Raw genomic sequence first — 15,516 nt, 5'->3', positions numbered from 1 at the left:
CCCCCAAAGAAGAGGACCAAGTCCCACACCCTCGCCGGTGTCTTGAGCGATGTTCAGACTGGGTTTACGCCAGCCGATGAGCCCCTGCGTCCGGCTGCCGACCCCCTCGCCGGCCGTGGAACCCGTAGGCAGCCGCTGTGGAATGCCTGTGCCCGGGGACACTGGGCCTCTGCACACACTGTGCGGGCAGGAGGGACACAGCTCTCTCCTCAGCGTCACCCGCCTGCTCTCCATCACCTTCACTGCACCCATCACAGTCCGGAGGCGTTCGCTGGTTTACCATCTAAAACCCTCCCAGAGCATGAGCTCATTCACCAAGGACAAGAACAGTGCCTGGCACCCAGCAAGTCAACAGTAATTGTTTGCTGAATGACAAGTCAAAGAAGCAATTTGTTATGAAACCTATGAGAGCTGGACGGTGCTTTAGAAGGCAGCTTGTCCAACTCTCTACTCGAGAGTTTTCAAATTTTTTACAGTATGAGGTCCCCTTTCAACCTCAGAACATTTCTCTGGTCTCCACATAAGAGTAGTTTTACAGTTGATATCCATTAACTGAGATTACTAGAAAACAACCAAAAGCTACTAGGAATACAGTATTACTTGAAAAAAATTTATTTTATGGGCCACAACATTTATATGCATTTGAAGAAATAATTAAAAATACTGGTTGGGTGTTAAGTCAACCTAGAGTTCAAAAAATGTTTTTAATTTAAATAAAACTCTATACTGAAAGGCAAACCACCTACGTAGATCTAAACCACCTACATAGATCCAAAGTGTCAAGACAAAAAAAGTCTTGTTGCAGAATTGTACGTATAATTATTTGTTTAAAAAATTACATATATGTGAACGTACACATACGTAAACACACACAGGTAATGCACAGAAAAATGTCATGAGAGGATGGGGGTTGTTTCTTCGTACAATTTTGTATTTTAAATACCTTCTGCATGAGCATGTATTCCTTTTAGAATAAAAGTAAAAACATACAAAATATCACCTACACACATGTATAACCTGTTTGGGTTTTTAAATGCTGTTGGATGTTTTCTACCTCACCGCTACCAGCTGCAGTGTCCTTACCTCTTTGTGCAGTGTGGAAAAGGATGGTAAATATTTCCTAGCCAGGAAAAAAATGTGGTGAACTGATAAAGTCAATGAATATCTGAATATTCAGTAAATACACATCTGTTTTCATTAGTGAGTTCTTAGTTTTTAAAAATGAGTAAATATTTGAAACAAAGAAAAGCACAGAGAAAATGTAACAAACATCTATTCACACACACTCAGCTCTAACTTTCACCATGCTACCTTGGTTTTGATTTTTGTTTTAAGGAAACAGAAGTGCTACCAGTGTGGTTGGAGCCCCTCCCTCCACCTCCCCAGATACCCCGCTCATCCTGGGGATTATAGGTAACTGCCTAAAACACAACTCCTCGGACAGACGCAGCAGCAGGGGCTTTTGGAAGCTGTCCTACCTGCCCAGGTAAGGGCTGGCAGGTGGAGAAGGCGAGTGTGGTAGGCTGAATTCTATACCCCAGTTACAAGTTCTTCCTCCTAATCTGGGTCCCTGGGGGTGTGAACCCATTGTCAACAGGACCCTTTGAAGATGTTGTTTTTAGTTGGGTGTGGCCAACCGAATCAGAGTGTGTCTCAGTCCCCATTACTGGGGCGTTCTAAAAAGAAGATGCCAGAAGCCAGAGAAGACCACAAGGAGAAGCCAATGTCAGCAGGAACGGGAAAGGGAGACTCATGGAGAGACGGCCACGGGATGGGAGGCAGGGGGCCCAGACCAGGATGCTACAGGCCGTGCAGCTACCCCGACTCTGCATGACTTCTAGCCTCAAAACCCCTAGCCAAGATGCTCCTGCCGTACCAGGCCTGTGCGCGGTATTAGTCACAGCAGCCTGGCAAACGCAGAGCGCCTCCGTGCTTCCCCAAGGCCTGCAGGGAAGTGGCACACTGCGTGCCGGGCGGAAGCCCTGCATAGACGATGCACAATTAGGAAGAAACTTTTATTCCCACGGTCTAAAATGAGAAAACTCTCAAATCACACGTGAAAAGGCTGTCAAGGTATCCTGCCTAAAAATTTAGATAAACCGTGACTTATTCTCCAAGGCATGAGCTCTATGAGCAACCGTAACTGGTGAGAACACGTGGCCTTTCTCAAAACGTCCACCCCCAGGTCCAGTATCCATAACGTTTTCAACTTATGACCCACAAACACGATGAGATTTATATTTGTATATACTTTTGGGTAAAAAGTAACCTAGAAATAATTACGTATCCTGTTCATCATGAAAAGTTGTATTTATTCATCCAATGAAATAGGTGCCAGGAACACAAAACAGGTGAGCCCCAAACCATGCACGCACGCGCACACACACACATTCTCGTCCTCACAGCGCTTGCAGTTGTGTGGAGAGACCCACAAGTCAGAGAATCTGAGAAGTCGGATAAGGGAGAGGGCTGCGAGGTTGTCAGAGGGAGACCGGGGACAGGTGGGAAGAGCCAAGCTACCGACCAGGGGAGGATGGTTCCCCAGGCAGAGCACAGCATCTCGCAGGGGCCCTGGCAGGAGTGGGAGTGGGCTCGGGGCCCCTGAGTAACTGAAGGAAGGTGGGGGAGCACGACTGGTCAGACCACACAGGCCTCCCAAGCTGTTAAGGTACTTAATCTCTACAGAAAGAGCAGTGGATAGCCACTCAAGAGTTTTAAATGAGAAGCGTGAGGCAGGATCCTGATCTGATTTACATGTTGAAGCTACTTCTCTGGCAGCAGAGTCAAAGATGTAAAGGGCAACTGTCCAGTCAGCAAAACCCCAGCCTCAAGGTCATCTTCATTGGTGGAGGAGAGAGAGTTCTAATCAGGTACCACAAGATCAGATCATTAACTCTGCCTCTTAAGGACAAGCACACCAACTAGTGAGCTCCACATATCTGATCTGCTGGGCTTTTATGAATCCTGGGAGATGCTTTGAATTGCACGCATCCTGAATCAGGACATCCACCTGAAGACGTCCCACTCTGTGTTCAGGGCAGTGGTTCCCAGGGCTGGCTGCGCATCAGAATCACCTGGGAAGCTTGGAAGATACTTGACCTGAGCCCAGAAATACCTGAGCCAAGAAAACAAAAATCTCTGGAGGTGGAGCCTGGACATATTTAAAAGCTCTGCAGATGATTCTAAGGAGAAGTCAGGACTGAGAACTGCAGGTCCAGGGACAGTTATCCCCAACCCCTTCTCAAATTTTTATGGCCACCCAAAATATCCTGGGGAGCTTGTAAAATGCAGATTCCAGGCATTCTAGCCTAATAGCCACTCTCTCTACAGCCTCCTCTCATTTTAGGAAGGAGGGGAAATCAGCAGCAAAAGAGCATCTGGTCAACTAGAAACTAAGAGGCTCTGGATTACGTGTGTTCTGAATAAACAGCTTAAAGAGGCTTAATTGGAATCTAAGAAGTCTCATCACAGTTGCCATTTCACTCTCTTCAACCGTCACTAGGTACTAATTCGCAGAATTAGAATTCTGACCTTGGGGGGAAAAATCAGTGATAATTTGCCCCACTTGTTAAACAACAACAAAAAAGCATTCCAACTCGCCCCAGTTCCTGCATTGTTTCCGTGAATACAGACGCTACTCCTGGGGTCTGCCTCCTGTCCACAGAGGACACTGTCAAGGCACATATTTTTGCCTGCAGGACTGGGGGCCTGACACCAACAAACAGTCCTCGTTCCACGGCTCTGCTAAGGCCACTGGGCTCCCTGCAGCCAGGTGACAAATGGCCTTTACAAAGCCTGACACGTTCTGTAATTAACTCCCTTTTGTTCAAGGAGCCAAGACAACTCCCCAAGTGCCTCTTCTAGCTAACGGAGCAGGGCTCAGTGCCCCGTGTGCAGCCCTGAACAGCACAGCCAACCACTGGCTCAGCACTTCCGTCCTCAGGGCGTTCCTATTTCCATTCATTAAAGGGGAGTTTCACATGTTAAGATGTCAGGATCTGAAACCAAGCCATAGGGTCTGGCTCGTTGAAAACCCTCAAGGCAGAAATGATGGTTAAGGAACTTTAGACTTAATGGCGGAATCAGGGTTCGGGAAGCAAGACATAACGGAACCTATAAGAAACCCTCACCATTAAAAAAGAAAACCTATAAAATGAAAGACAGGCAGCACATATTTTATGTTTTTAATTACTAACCATGAGTATGGTACTATCACCACTTGTGATGTGAATTCTCCCTCCCCTGAATTTTCAAAAAAGAGGCTGCTAAACTCATTTTACTCATATGCAAGTAGCATCCTGCCAAGTCACCCACCTGCCGCCATGTTGGAGTTGTCTTCCAAAAGTACAAAGCCTTTCCTGCTTTGTGCTCAGGAGTTTGACTCCTACCCGCCATGTCCTACTTTTAATACACACATTAGCTTACTAAACGTTCTGGAAAGTCCTGTAGTAAATAAGCCCATTTAGCTCTATCTTAAAACAGCTTTTTCCAAATATCATTCATTCAGCAAATATTTACCAAGTGTCCACTCAGAACCAGGGGCCGTTGCAGGCCCTGGGGAGGAGGCCAGACACGTGCTTTCTTGGTGCTTCTTTCTAATAGAGGCGGATGGGCCATACGCAAATAGAGTGGTGGAGGGCTACGGTCACGCCAGGTGGTAAGTGTCATGATTAGTGATAAAGTAGGGTAAGGGGCCAGAGGCAAGGACCTCTGGGAGCCAATGACACAGAGAAGAGGCCAGAGTAAGGAAGCAAGACCTGCAGATGCCCAGGCCAAGAGCTTGGTCTCGAAAGCATCAGGAGACCAGAATGTCCAGATGAGGACGGGAGCTCACCAGCAGCCAGGTCCAGATGTGGGAAAGAAACTGAGGCCCCTTCCTGGGGGCAGGGGGCTGCTGTGAGTGGGGGAGAAATGAGGGGACAAGTGGGGCTGGGAGCAGACACATGATGCAAACTTTGTGGGCCTACAGCAGACCAGTTAAAAAAAGTTAGATCGATTTCTCCATTACAATCTTTTGTCAGTATGACCTCGTCCCAATCACATACATTTAGGCACATTCAGTAGTATGTAAACATACCTCGAGAAATTCTGCTCTGAGGTTTCAACCCTACCCCTGTGTGCTTTCACTGACTCCCCACAGGCTCACTCCAATGGAATGTGAATTTTCCTTCCATATCCCTTCCTTCAAGGTCAGAAAACCTCAGCCTTCTTCAGCCTGGGCTCCTGTCGACCGCCCCTGAGATGAAAACTCCTCAATTTCCAACCCCGAAACACTCTCACCCCCTAGGGAAAGGATCATGTCTCCAGGGTTCGATTTTTAACAGCTTTTACCATTCTTTCAAACACGCCCACACACCAAAAGGAAACTTCACAGCAAAAATCTGGTGATGCATAAGGAACTGTTAACCCCGAGAAGGTGACAAACAAGAAGGGAGGCTAGTGGCTGGGGGCTGGAGTAACAGGGGACACTTCACCACCCACCCCCACCCACATCCATTACAAAGTTCAAAATCATCAATAAAACGATCCAGCCACAACTTCAGTAATAAAATATGGTACATGCATTTGTTTTGTAAAGTTCTATTACATTGTCACTGACATTTTTATATTCCTAGTAAGTTTCTCTCAATCTAAATTCAGAAAAGTTACCAGAATGAAAAGACACTGCTAACTCGGTCCCGCTGAGGTTAGGATAGGTTCTCATGAATAATAATAATGAATTGCAAACACCTGTATGGAGTGGGTGGGGCACTGCTCCTGGCAGACAGCAGGTACGAACTCACCTAATCCCCACCTGGCCTGAGCGGGTTCTCCTATTATGTTTAAGAAAACATTTCCATACATTTCCACGTATCTATGCATGTACTCCCATTCAAGTTCAAGTTTCCTAAAATCTCCACAGGAACACCGAAGGAGAAAGTACGAATGCCAAATGACATGGAGCTCAATGACTCCTTCACATACCTTCTGAGGCCTGGGCTTCACAGCTCCTTCTTGAAGTATTTGCCACACCTGAAGTTCTCAGTTCCTCTTGTCACTGTACAGGATAATTAAAAAGAGAAACTATTAAGAATCATTAAAAGTTTAAAGATCAACTTATTTAACACAACTTGGTTTATACTTTGGAAATAGTTAACTACTTTGATTATATGAGTACATTTTACAAAACAGGTCTTTTATAGAGGTGGATTATATTTGGATTTCTTGGTAAATGAAAAACTATTCTAAATGTGCTAAAAGAACCTAAAAGACTTTTCCGTGTAACTTATTATGAAAAAAAAATGACCTGGTAACAAAAACAATCCAATCCTATTTCAAATGTTTGAGAGTGAGTAAAGGACCCCCCTAGGAAACTCTTCCAAGGCAAGATGCTCTCCAGGTTTTGCATTCCTGCATTCAGTCTTTAGCACCCGGCAAAGTCTAGTCAAATGTCATCTAACGAATGAATAAGTGGAAACAAGCCAACCTCTTGGAATTGGAGCAACTGGAGTGACTGCAGATGCCACAGAGTTAGCTGGAAAAATAAACATACAACTCTTTTAACAAGGCCCAGCCCAGGCTGTCCTGGCGGCACAGAACACGGTCTAGCCGAGCATCCCTTGGCCAAAGAACCCACAGAAACACCTCCGTCTCCCCTGTGAACCTTCATAGGAGGCAGACTGAACGCTTAAGCTTTGGGGACTCACATTCAGATTTGTCCAGACCCGGAACAGGAGAAAACGGACTTCTTGCAGGACTTCTGTCAGGTTCTGAGCTCACCTCTCTCCAAAACCTCCTCCAGCAATTGAAAAATGATTTGAATTTGACTGCAAATTGCCCAGGATAGCCACTACTTCTTTCCTTTCTCTTGGTTCAGTTCTGCAGTTTGCATTCCAGGACTTCTCCTCTTAGGTGTGTCTCTCAAGACGCTACTCTTCAGGGTCAAGGCAAAGATGGAAAGACTTTTCTGTCCATCTGGAAACTCCAATTCTGAGCCAAGAAGGACTATGCCCTAATTATAACAGGGGAAGGGAGAGACCATATCTCTCTCTCTTTTTTAACCCACTCGCTGGAAAGCGTGAATAAGCAGGGGTTGAGGCCCAGCCATAGTACCCCTTTAGAAATCCAGAGCTATACGGAGCTGCCTGATTTTCTAAAAAAAAAATCGGAGACATTTTTCACTCTGGCTTTTAAAACCAACAAACGCCGATACCCAACTCCTCATCGCCCAAAGCTACGGACTTAGGGTGCCTGGGGCCCAACGCCCCTTCGGACAGTCCTCCCGCTCGGCTGGCAGCACCCGGCTGGCCCCTCACCGCCCGGCCCCTTCCTGCCTCGAGCAGACGTGGAAGGCAAAGGTGACAGCGTCTGGAAAGCCTGGTTCCTCCCCCAGCCCCAACCGCAGACATTTACGCCTCAGCCTCCACCTTCTGAAGGGGCCTCCCCCCTCCAGGACAGAGGCTGAGGGCCCCCGGGGGCCATCGTGCAGGGGCCCCGGGTCGCGCTCACCCACCCGAGCCGGCTGTGCCTGCGCGCAGAGGGGTCGCACGTCCCTTCGTCCCCGTCCTCTGACGGGCTCCTCGGGGCCAAGGGGGACCCTGTCTCCATTTTCCGCCCCAATTACAAAGGGAAACCCTCAGCCAAGGGTGGGAGGGGGCCATGGTCGAAGACCCGACGAGGGCTCGTTCCCCCGACCACCGCCTCCCCCCCGCCGTGATGCGCAGTGAACGCGGCGGCGGTTTGTGCCCCCGTCCGCGGCCCCTTGAAGCTCGCCATCCGCGCCGGCCCGGAGGCCACTCGCCCCGCCAAGCCGCGCGCCCCGGGGTCCCGGAACCCCCTCTCCGCCCCGGCCCGCCGCGCTCACCCTCGGTGCGGCCCGAGCTGCCGGGCCCGGGCTCCTCCCTCGGCCTCCGGGCGGCGCGCGCGGGGGCCTCGCCGGGGCTGGCAGCGGGGCGCGGGGCGCGCGGGGCCCGGGGAGGCCGACCCCGGCCGCCTCCTCGCCGCGGCCCGCCCGGCTCCCGGGATGAAGCGGCGCCGGCGGCCGGAAGGAGGGAAGGCGGCGCGCGAGGCTGGCTCCGGGGGCGCCGCCCGCCCCTCGCCCGCCCCTCGCCCTCCCCGCCCGCGCGCGCCGCCGCCCGCCCCTGGGCCGCGGGGAAGGCGGGGGACCCGGGCAGAAACCGGGGCGCGGCGTCCGGGGGGCCGAGCAGCCAGGCTCCAGGCCCGGGTCTCCGCCGCCGCACCCTCCTCCGCCCCCCGCTCGCGCCCGGGCTTCCTCCCCCACCTCGAACACTCGTGACCTCCCAGAAAATGACTGGAAGACGCTCGGCCAGACCAAACCCCAGGAGACCCCTACCCAGAAAACAGGTTTGGGTTTGGGAAAGAACAACAAAAACCCCCAACCTGGAAAAAGGCAAAATGATGATTGCTCTGGGACACCTGCCAGCACCTTCCAATAAGCCCACCTGAGTGAAAGCCGGGCCTTGGGTTCCACGGAGAGAGCCCCCTCCTCGGGCATGTCCGTCTGCTGTCAGAGTGCAGGTGACTAACAGGCCACCGCTGATGAGGCCTCAACCATCTTCACCTCAGGGGTGATCAGGTGCGAAGATTTCAGAGCCCCCTGGAGAGGCCGACCCCAGGGGTATTGTGGTTTTGTTGCTCAGAAGAAAGGAAACTGGTTTCGTTTTGCCCTAACCTACCATGTTTAACTAACTATATTTATATTTCACAAATGCATGAAATAGGTATGTATGGTTTGTATGTGTATGTCTGTACATATATTCATATATACACATGTACACAGAATTTTTCCTTATATTTTCAAGAAACCAGCTTTTTTTGTTGTCTTCCCTATTGGTTCCCTCAGAATGAATTAAATATAGTATGGAGGGTTCACTGAGAATTTCACTTTTAACATGATTACTTATAACCATGGTTTAAAGATGTGCCGTTCACTCTGTCTTTTCATCACACACTTGAAAGGTGTTTATTGAGCCCTTCTCTGGGGATATGGTTTCTCCTTGAAGGTTTGACCAGACACATACATGGGAGAAAAGCAATAAATATATTTGGAGCTAAGAAGTGACAGAATATAATGCCGGGCTTAAGAGTAAAAGCTCAGGAATCAGACCACATGGGTTTAAGTCCTTATTCCCCCACTTACAGCTGTAACCTTTTCAAGTTCTTTCATCTCTCTGTGCCCCAGTTTCCTCATCTATAAAATGGGGATGTTATATAGTATTTGCCTCAGAGTTTAGTACAAAGAACAAGGGAGAGAGTGCACTTCAAGTACACAGCACAGTTCTTGTACCCAGGAGTAAACATTGCAATAAACGTCAGCTATTGCCATTTTTATGTTTATTGTATATTATATTTCTAAGATGCTTTACAAAATATTCAAAGGTAAAGTTTTTCTAGGGGATTACACATTGGCAACTGAGGTAACAAAATATTTCTTGTAGTTTTACAAAATTATTCTAGTTCCTCTTTTTGTTTCTATAAATGAACTTCCAGGAAAGTGGTATTTGGTCTTAGAGAAATCTCTTCTAAAGCAGCTGTTCTCAAAGTGTGCTCTGTGGTCCCTTGGAGGTCTCCAAGATCCTTTTGAGAGGTCTGCAGTGTCAAAACTGTGTTGCAATGTGAAAACTGTGTGGCAACTATCACTGTTTTGTGTGTGCTGCCTCAGCATCCAACTTAACTGGGCTAAGCCGCTTGCCTCAATGCTGATCTTTGACCTAGTTACTAAGCAGCTTTCCAGCCCTGGGGTATAAATTTCCCCAGGACCCAAACCCACATCACGGACCACCACCCACACACCTCACCAAAACCCAGGGTGGATCCCCACCATCCTTGGACCCCACACCCCCATCCCCAGTCCCTCTACCTTTTCATGTGCATTTGCTTTAAACTAACCAATCTCTGACTCTCACCGGAAATCTATCTTCCACCCATGGACCACAATAAAGACACAAGCCCACAGGCCCCTCTTGCTCCACCTGCTGGTGAGCCCCCCGAGCTGATCTGCACGTCCCATCAACCCCTCATGGCCCTCCTGTCTCTCTAGGGCCTGGGAGTAACAAACTATCTTTTCTGATGCAGTATGGCCTCGGTTTCCATTTCCATCACACCTGACCTCCACCCGGACCCACATTTAAAATCCAATTTTACATAATTTGGAACATACTAAGACTTACATTCACTGTGTAGATATTTGCTCTGATGGTGTAAAAGTAATGTGTAAAACTGATGATGCTTAGCATGAATCCAGGCAATGGAACAGATCTGTACTAGCAGCACTGCATTCTTCACCATCATGCACTTGAAGTTGAAACGGTTTCACTGAAGAATGTCCTCCACGAAGCAGCCATACTCTTTGTGAAGAAGTGGGAGTGCCCAAGAAACACTTTGCCTGTGTATCTGTGTGTGTGGAGGCTGTCTCCACACAAAGCATTGGGGGATGTTTGCATAGCAAAGAAAGACTTTTTTCCACTGAAAGAACAACTGAAAGACAAACTAGGGTTACTTGGATTTGGGTATTTGGCAGACATTTTCTCAAAAACGAAAGAAGTGGGCCTGTCACTTCAAGGAAAACAACTGATAGTATTTGTTACCAATGATAAAACTCATACTCTCAAGGGAAAACTGCACTTTGGAAAACCTGTATCCACCACTGTGAGTCTGACAGCATCACAATATTTAAAGATTTTTCTGATGAGGCTAACAAGTATGATTTTTTAAATGTAGCATAACAAAATGGGCCAACATCTGAGAGATCTGCGTAACTCAGTGAGCCAATATTTTCCAAATACCTAAAGGCTGTGTTAAAAAATCATGCATGTAAAAAAGATCGATTCAAAGTGCAAGTTAGACCAGTGAGTTTTAATGTCACAGAATATGAAAAGTTCATTGATAGGTTTCAGATTCCAAATTCTACTAACCTTTAAGAAACTACCACTCATTGAGTTTTGGTGTAGTATCAAAGAAAAATGCCCAAAACTGTCTGAAAAGCTTGTTAAAATACTTCTTTTCTCTACTTGTTTGTGTGATAATGGATTTTCTTCATATTCTTCAATCAACATAATATTGCAACATATTGAATGCAGAAGCAAATGTAATGATCCAGCTATCCTCTACTAAGCCAAACATTAAAGAGATTAAAGGTAAATGTTATTACTATCAAATTTTTTCATATGCTGCCTCAGCATCCATCTTACTTTGGCCAAGCCCTTGCCTCAACACTGACCTTTGGCCTAGTTAATAAGCAGCTTTCCAGCCCTGGGGTGTAAATTTCCCAAGAGCCCAAACCCACATCACCAGCCACCACCCACACACCTCACCCAGAACCCACATTAGGTGCTAAACGATCAGCTCACCATCCCCGCCCCCTCGGACCGCCAGTCCCTCTCACCTTTCATGCATGTTTGCTTTAAGCTGACCAATTCCTGACTACCACGGGAAATCTCCTAACCCCCACCCCGGACCACAACAAAGGCACAAGCCCATGGATCCCTCTTGCTCTGCTTGTGTGCTCCCCACCTGCTGGTTGAGCCTCCGGAGCTGAGAACTGATCGTGCTTCCTGTCAGATCCCTCAGGCCACCCCTCTCTGTCTGGGACCTGTGAGTGTCAAACTACCTTTTCTCATGCACAAAGGCCTTAGTTTCCCATTGCACTGCACCTAACCTCCATGTGAACACAAATTTAAAATCCAACTTAAACAATTTGGAACAATAAACAATGCTACATTTTTTGTTTTAGAAAAATATGTTTATTTTCTTAAAATATGTTACTATTATTTTAGTGAATTAATAAATAGTTGAAATTTCTGTTTTAATTTCTGATAGTATAAGTATAGGTAGACATAATTCACATCAACAAAAGCTCTTTGAGATTCTCAGTAATTTTCAAGGGTGTCAATGGCCCTTAGACCAAGAAGTTTGAGAAATGCTGTTCTAAAAGGAACCCAAATTCTTAACATTAATAGAAAAATGTACCAAATTCTTTTGCCCTTCATAACTACCACATGTGTGTATATTTCTAAAGTCAAGGTTGGAGTGCCTTGGCTGGAGGTGACACTGGGAGATGACACAGTTAACCCCTGAGCAAAACCCACTGTCATTCATTTGAACCAAGCCAAGGCCGTTTCTGAAAGCGCAATAACAGAACAGGTGTATCCAGAGAAACCCAGATGTCCCTGATGGGTGACAGTTGGAGCATCACCACTCTATGCAAGTGGGAATTTGCCAGTTCTTCTGAGCATTCTGTGGAATTAAGACTATACGTCTCTCTCCTAGTCTTCATCTGGGGTTAAACATGAATGAATTCATGGTCCTTTTGTGCTGGGTGCTAGAAACAGACATTATTTTCCTTCTCGCCTCTTCCTCAATTTCTAACTATGCAATGGAGAAGCTCCCACAGGCCCCACGTCAGGCAGGACAGGGGGTGATTCCCAAAATACCAGTCTCCTGATTCCTGAGCTCTCATCTCAGGAATACACCATGGATATCAGTCACCAACAGGCTTCCTTGGGGTTCCCAGAAAAGAAGTGAGTTTGGAAATTACTTCTTAGCCACTCTGGGCTGGAAAGGTCATGTCAAATGGCTTACAGAGAGGGCATATCCCAATTCCTTTCCTGAAGGCCACAGAAAAGATACCCTTGTTCTGCCCGGTGGGTATTTGCAGATTAGCAAAGAGAGTTTTTTTGACTAAAAGCTTTAGGAGAGTTGTAATAGCTGCAACCAGGCATCTCCATGTAGTTCCAGAACTGTTTGGTGAGTGAAACGTGAAATGTTCAGTAAGTCCTAGGGTTCTTTTCAGCAGACAGTGTTGTACGCAGGAATGACACAAACCCACGCAATTTGATTTCCCTTTCCTATTTGTAGAGTTCATGGAGTTCAAAGATTTTTGACCAGGACCTGGCTAAATGAAACACACTGAATTCCAGTCTCAGCCCTCAGAAAACCTCTAATGAATTTATGATGGTCTTTATAGGGCCTGTTTTTTCTTATTAAGAACTTCTCCTGAATTACCTAAAATATGGTATGGCTGAACATTTGGAGAAATTCACTAAGAGGATTTATTTCATATTTTAAGTCTAATAGGCATTTTCAAGACCTTTGGTATGAATTGTTGAAAATACATTTTAAAAACTGCCAAAATGAGAGAACCCAACTTGATCACAGATACGCCCCACTGTCAGGTTTACATTCCTAATGTAATTGGCCAAGAAGACAAAATGTTATCAGAAGCAAGGTGGACACAGGTAGGTTTAGGCCACATGACTAGGTTCTGGCTGCCTCTGGGGCTGCCTCTTAAGAACATGCTAGATGGACCTGCAGTCTTCTTCCGCGGACATTGTTTCATGTGTTTTAGAAGGCAGACACACAAAATGGAAGCAGCTTTGATCCCCAAGACACCACCTGGAGCAGAGTTGCACGACCTACATAGAATGACATGAGCAAGAAGTAAACATTCATTGTGTTAAGCCACAGATAGTTCAGGATATATATGTTACACAGTGAAGTCTATCCTATTCTGACTAATACAGCATTCTAGTGCAGTGACGAGAACACCGGGCTGAAAGTCAGGAGACTTAGGTTCTACAAAGCTGGATTATAAGAAATTGCTGAAAGTCAACAATTTATGATCTTCAAGCACGGAAGTTTCATATGATCCACTCTACTAGTTTCATCTGCTGGATAGAAGATGTAGAATAATCCACTAACCCCATTTGAATCTTGTCTTTCTCATTTGTAAAAATCAGACCTAGTGGATATTTATAGAACTCCACCCCACAAGAGCAGAATATACATTCTTCTCAAGGACACATAGAACATTCTGTAGGGTAGACCATAAACTAAGCCATAAACCAAACCTCAATAAATTTAAAAGGACTGAAATCATGCAAAGTATGTTCTCTAACCACAATGGAATTAAATTAGAAATGAAAAACAGAAAATATTTGGGAAATACCACACTCCGTAAATACCTAATGGGCCAAAGGGAGAAATCACAAGTGAAATTAGAAAATACTTTGAGATCAATGAAATGAAAACACAAGACACCAAAACTTTTGAGATGCAGTGAAAGCACTGTTCAGAAATTTGTAGCTGTAAATACCTACATTATAAAAGAAATAAAAATCTCAAATCTGTAACCTAAGCTTTCACCTTCAGAAACTAGAAAAAGAGCAAACTAAACCCAAAACAAACTGAAGAAAGGAAATGATAAAGATTAGAGAAAAAATACATGAAAGAATAGAAAACAATAGAGAAAATCAATAAAACCAAAAGTCAGTGCTTTGAAAAGATCAACAAAATTGACAAATATTTAGATTGATTAACCAGGAAAAAAAGGAAGAAGACTCAAATTTTAAAATAATGAAAAAGAGAAGTGATCATAGTGTGAAGGCGTCAGGTCATTAAACCAATCAGGTCTCCCAGCAAAAAACAAAACAAAACAAAACAACAACAAAAATCAGGAAAGGGCCCTGTCCTGACGAAGATGGTAGAATGAGACATTTCAGGGCTCCATAAAACAGAAGTTTTGAACAACAGCAACCAGGAAAAGACTTTTAAAGAAATGGTACTAAATTCACTCAAAGAGCTAAAGGAAACAGGGACAAAGAAGCATTTTTTTTTAAAAGCTCCAGAAAACAGTTAAAGGGTTGCAATAACAAGGTGAGCGCTCAATCACGAAAAAGACCACTTACAAGTGGTGGGATCTCCTGGTCTCCCGGCCGGCCACTCTCCCACCCCTCACCACCTCAGTGTGGAGCCAGCCCCTGCTCCGAGTCTAGATCCCTGGCTCTGGTTGCGGAGGGAGCAGGGCAACAATCATGCACATACTGGGAGCTTGTATGTCTGCCTCAATTTCCCTGGTGGTGCCCTGAGGGACTCGCCCTCCCAGAACTTGCTCTGCATGTAGACAGCAAATCACCGAGCTCCCCAACAGAACCCTGTGGGACAGCAGTCAGGTAATGCTGCCTGGGACAAGGGATTGCTGGCTGTGGACACACAGTGTAGTGCACAGACTGTAGGAAACTTTCCTAGGAAGAGAGGACATTCAGAGCCCTGTAAATGGCAGCTATGATTGTCAGCATTACCCCATACAGCAAATGTTAAAGAAGCTGAAAAAGAGATCAGACTATAATTAGAGATATGAACAAAATGGACTTGGTTAGGACTAAGGTAAACTAGACCAAAGGGAAAAGGATGATATTGACTGTGTTACAACTTTTAACTTCTATGTGTGACCAAAGGAATTGATGTTTATTTGCTGGAAAATCTATATTTTCTGTAGCATGCTATATAATTTAACTTGTATCGTCAGTTTATTTAAACACCAAAATTACATGGAACCATAAATAGGGGGTGAGATCTGGTTGGCTTGTACAGGTTAGCATGAAGCCCTGATACATCCCAGAGTGATTTCGACTGAGAATAAAAATGTAGTTGCAAAGCCCCCTTGAGGGACTGGGGAAAAATTGGAAATATTAAACTTTCCCATCTGGGGAATTCCTGATATTCTTGTAAGCATTGGAG

The 15,516-nt window shown here is 45.9% G+C and overlaps 1 protein-coding gene across 10 annotated transcripts in view; it reads right to left on the bottom strand.

The window, feature by feature from the left end:
• Positions 1 to 8,591, bottom strand: part of CHST10 (carbohydrate sulfotransferase 10) — a 33,116-nt gene extending 24,525 nt beyond the window's left edge. For 2 of the 10 annotated variants that reach the window (XM_037806908.1, XM_037806910.1), the window contains exons 1-2: positions 8,442 to 8,591; positions 5,965 to 6,037 (exon numbers count right to left, since the gene is read on the bottom strand). The gene's annotated coding sequence lies outside the window, so the exon portion shown is untranslated. Of the gene's footprint in view, positions 1 to 5,964; positions 6,038 to 6,466; positions 6,515 to 6,686; positions 7,065 to 7,843; positions 8,053 to 8,379; positions 8,399 to 8,441 lie in introns of those variants that run through there. The other 8 variants (XM_037806905.1, XM_037806912.1, XM_037806914.1 and 5 more) reach the window with 8 other exon arrangements.
• Positions 8,592 to 15,516: the final 6,925 nt, after the last annotated feature.

This window comes from Choloepus didactylus, chromosome 17, assembly GCF_015220235.1.
Source record: "Choloepus didactylus isolate mChoDid1 chromosome 17, mChoDid1.pri, whole genome shotgun sequence".
Taxonomy (NCBI): Eukaryota; Metazoa; Chordata; class Mammalia; order Pilosa; family Megalonychidae; genus Choloepus; species Choloepus didactylus.
Note: the sequence above shows the minus strand (reverse complement) of the source record. Positions and strands in the feature narration are given on the sequence as shown.